The sequence below is a fragment of the Lepisma saccharinum genome, chromosome 13, assembly GCF_977018435.1.
Source record: "Lepisma saccharinum chromosome 13, izLepSacc3.1, whole genome shotgun sequence".
NCBI lineage: Eukaryota > Metazoa > Arthropoda > Insecta > Zygentoma > Lepismatidae > Lepisma > Lepisma saccharinum.
In genome coordinates, this window is record NC_139241.1 from 64560915 (window position 1) to 64565967 (window position 5053).

A 5053-nucleotide genomic window follows, 5' to 3' on the forward strand; every position below is an offset into this window, starting at 1 on the left:
GACTCACCCGGCTGTATATACCAGAAATAATAGTTTTCCGACGGCTGAACATATCGCCCATTGTCCAGTGGCGAGGAGCTCTTTGTCTTTGTTTATCATTCTCAATAATGTTCATTGAAGATATATTTTTAAATCTGTGCCAAAAATCATTGAAATACTTACTGGAACATATATTTCTCTTAATAAATTTGTATTTTCACTTTATAATAGATGTGACAGAAGAGAAGAAGGAGACAAAAAAAATTCTCCCCGGCGGGGAATCGAACCCCGGTCTCCCGCGTGACAGGCGGGGATACTAACCACTATACTACCGAGGACACGCTTCAAATTTGCCTCAAACGCTCATTTCACGTAATGTGATTTGCTTCTAGGTTATTTTCTAAAAAACGTACGGTAACATATGGTCACAGACAGTGATCAGATCGCTACATTTTAAAAGCAGGTTCGCTACAGCTACGTCTGCTCTTCCAAAATGTAGTTTCGCTACAGCTACAGGTCAGGGCAGGCTCAGCGACAGCTCAGCGAAATCCTCGGGGGAAGGGGGCATTTCACATCCACCAAAAATTTTCGGGGGAGAGTTTTTGTTACAACAAACAAAAGATAAACAATTACTTTTAATTTCAAATAGCTATACTTTACTAAGAATAATATCGAATACATACACAAATTAATGTAGTTGTGAGTGTTGAATGTTTTTTCTCTCTCAAGAGATAATTAACACGCACAATAAAAGTACGGTACTCGTATAACAAGAATGCAAAAGAATAACAACTCAACAAAAACTTACACATAATAAAAGCACTTCAACTATTTCATAATTTATTAACATCTTTAACCAGTTAGTAAAGGACGTAGTTTGCTACTTTATAATATCTGATATATTTAAAAATTAGAAATTTATTTATTTATGGGTAATTGATAATAATAGTATATTTTTAATTTAGTAATTTATTTTTACTTTTAATAACATTATAAATATGTATACCGTATCGTATAAATTTCGACCTGTTTATAGGGCCGGTGGCAACCCACCATCGTGAGGAAATTGGGGAGCTTCGAATGAGTAAACGTAATCCGGTGGCGGAGACCTACTATAACGGCTGGGGATACGTCGGGCTGACCACCCGACTATTCCAATACTGGTTGAAGATCTCCTTAGAGGTGACGAGGGAAAGTGTGGGAGGGAGACCGGCAGTCGGTAGGTAAGCCAAGGCCCTTCATGGGTTGTTGCGCACAGGATTAATATTATAATTTAAAAGTATGTTTGTGGGGGGAGGGGTGTTTGTAGATTAAGATATTTCTCCCCCCACCAGTCTTAAATGATTTCGCACCCTGCTACAGTTACATTTACCAAAAAGTGGCTTGTTACGCTACTCGCTCTTCGCTACTTTTGCGTTACTTCTGCATTAAATAAAAACTTGAAACAACCCCATGGATATTCAAAAGAAGCCCCTAGTATGCTAGTTGTACTTACTGGAAAATAGATTCTGTAATTTCTTATCATAATTCCCCTAAGTCGTTGCTCTAACCATGCGGATGCTCCTATGGTGTAAATGAGAAACAGGTGGAGAAATGCTTTATTACGTAAGCTTTTCCCGTTGGGAATGCTTCCCTGAAGACACATTGGAAATTTGTCATCTTGCAGCTAATCAAAGGGCCCCCCCAGGTTCGATATCCGACGGAGGCACATAGTGGTTCGGATCCAGTCTCGATTAGCTTATCTGTGCATAAAGTGGACTCAAGACAAAAACTAGAAAAGACGCCAAGTTGGGAGGATGGGTTGCTTCTTTATTCCCCACACTGCTCATAATTCATAATTTTCCCTCATTCTCACAATTAAACCAAAAGTGCCAGAAAGCGATTATAAATAAGATAAATAAACCATTTATCCTCATTGTCATGATTAGCGAAAGTTACAGAAAAGCGACGTAAGAGTAGGAAAAATACATACATTTGGAAACTGTATATTAACTATAGAAAATTATCATCAATAACTCGTATGTACTTTTTACAATATGACAAAAAATGAAGAAGCTGACTTGTAAACCTGAGTGTTCTCAACGTATTGTAGTTCTAAAATTTGTGAACAAATATTGTAAATAATATTAAATATATATATAATTATTGTAATTCTAGAATGTGTATGTCTATCGTTCTTGTAACAATAAATTCTTGCTGGTGAGAACCTATGTACTAACAATTTTCAATGCTGTTAACGTACTGCTGATTGCTGGTTCTATTGCCTTGTCATTGTAGTGCAAAATGGATCACTCGTTTTTGCACTGCAAGATGTGTTTTACAGTTATTAATGACATTTTGCTGTCTCACATGGATATCCACAGAATTTATTTTGGGGTTGGAGCAAACGAGGCTTGTTTCTCCCCAAAATAGCAATGCGGTTCAAAAGAAAACGTAGCTGTTAGCCACTATATATTCATATATGTCAGTTATCTGGATATTATAATTATTCTATACTGATGAAATAAATTATGTCGATATCTCTAATCTGCGATATTAATCAAGATATTTATAATCTAGATTATCCGTATTTCCATGTAATTGACTTTATGAATCTAGTGCAAAAGTAAGCGTTATTGTGGAATTTTTCTTTAACGCTGTTGCCGCATTCAAAATTTACCTCAGAATTTCGAGAAGAAATGTAGCTGTAGCGAAATTTTCGCTACAACTATAGGAATTTTGTAGCTTCGTTACAGCTACAACTACAAATTTCAAAATACCGCCGCTACAACTACAGCTGCAAATTTTGTAGCTAGCTACAGTAGCGACGCTACAAGTAATACGCTACTTCCGACCATTGGACTCATAGAAACATAAACATGTGAACAGCTATGCTGCTTGTCGTTTACTGTGACTCTTGACTTTAAAGTAATTTCAAATATATAGGGTGTACCAGAAATCTTTCCCTGATTACAAACTTTATTCATATCCGCTATACGTATGCAAGGTAGAGATGTGAAAGTGGTGCCAAAATGTTGGAAAAACTAACCAAGTTTTTTTGTTGCAGGTTTGAGTAGTGTGGCTGTATTGTAGCAGTGTCAGTGCCCAGAAAAACCGGAAATGTTCACAAATCAGGAAAAAGCTCAGCATGTCCTCTGGTATCACGAGACCTGGTCACCAATAACAGTGCAAAGGAACTTTCAAATGTACAGAATTCTTTCGTCTAGAATTGCCATCAATAAGTTGGTATTTAAAAAATGGAATTTATCTTCATTCCCAAATCCTGTCAAGTCCAAGAAGCATTGTATGGAAAGATGCCACCCGATGTCAAGAGCATTAATTTCGGATTCCTTGGCACTGACACTGCTACACTACAGCCACATTACTGAAACCTGAAACAAATAAACTTGGTTAGTTTTCCAACATTTTGGCACCACTTTCACATCTCTACATTGCATATAGCGGATATGAATAAAGTTTGTAATCAGGGAAAGACTTCCTGGACACCCGGTATATTAATTCATGAATAAGGACATAAACATGACACGTTTGGAAGTTGATCGGGACGTATACGTAGTAAAATGTAAGAAAACCATGTGTATAGATCTAAAAATATATTTCGGAGGATCCGAACGAAGTGTCTCATAAATAATTATTATTATTATGTTCATTATTACCATTCGAGAGACCCGGGTTCGATCCCCAGCGGGGATTTTTCCCACCTGTTCAAGCGGCTCCAGCGCCCACCCAGCGTCGTATAATGTTGGTACCTGGAGGAAACTCTGGGCCGGGGCATAAAGGCGGCCAGGGGCGTGGTGCTGATCACATCACCCTCACCTTCGGCCCTGATCAAGAAAGTGTGGGACCCTAACTTCACACCCCCTATAGATTACGCCTTAATGGCGTGGTGTAAATCACAGGGGAGCACTTTACTTTTTTATGTTTATTATTATAAATATTTGGATTTAAGACGGTATAAGAATAGAGATATATGAATGCATTTATTCTTCTCGCTTACTTGTAATTAATCATAATAATAATCCGTTGCCCATCGCCAAATTTTGTATAAAAGTAACTGTCCTAACAAAGAGATTAATGTCAAAAACACAAAGAATGTAATATTTATTGAAAAATATAATAATAATAATAATAATAAATCCAGTTGACGAAAAGTAAATTCGCCTGATTAATATTTTATGCATATTATAATTATAATAATTGTGTACTATAAATCTTATTTGATACTGTCATTCAAAGCTGTGTTACGTATGATTAGTTTTTCGTTCTTTGTGTGTGTTATCGATATAATTCTTAAAATATATTTAAAGTCAAAACTAATTGCTTATCTCTGTTGTCTGCACGCTTGTTTGGAAACAGCACATGGTTTGGAGTTTCGTGTTTCAAGACGATTTTTAGCTGCTGTGGGGTTAAAAGAAAAAGCAAACTCTTCTCTTGCAAGATTCACACGAAAGTTCGTGAACTTCCAAACACTTCCTCTCATTTTTCTTGCAGAGGTAGACGGGATTTGAACATCTGGACAGTCATTTGAAGAAAACAGATCCTTCGGATGATCTTAATTTTTCCGATCAAAAATGACCGTGGAACGCAATCATCCTATTAAATTTAACGAGTAATTATTTTTTTTTAAAGAAAAAAGTTGTTACAATGAAAAACATTATTTTTCGTTAGTGGAAGTTAACATGTGTTAACACATGTTTTCAAAAAGTTTTGGATTCGAACCCAGGTTTATTAAAGAAACATCCATGTCGAAATTTTTGCTACATCCATTCTTAAAGACAATTCTTTATAATGAAGTCATGGGACGTTCAATACTTAAAAAGAATATGAAGTAAGTAGTGAAACTAGTAAAAATATAATCAATTATTTTTATGTACACTTTTAAAGTAATTTAAACATTAAAGACTATTAAGAGAACATAATATTATTTCTAAGTAGCATTTGAGATACATTGGATAAATACAAAATTTCAACTCTGCCATCTATGGGGCACCGTGGAGTTATTGATTGTGAGAGTTGCAGTACAGACAAAAGTTGTCTCGTTACACCTTAATAATAAGTGGGAGGGTCAAAGTAA

At 35.9% G+C, this 5053-nt stretch overlaps 1 non-coding gene across 1 annotated transcript; it reads right to left on the bottom strand.

Moving 5' to 3' along the window:
• Positions 1-245: 245 nt before the first annotated feature.
• On the bottom strand, positions 246-317 carry TRNAD-GUC (transfer RNA aspartic acid (anticodon GUC)). The gene has a single exon. It is a non-coding gene; the product is annotated as a tRNA-Asp (tRNA).
• Positions 318-5053: the final 4736 nt, after the last annotated feature.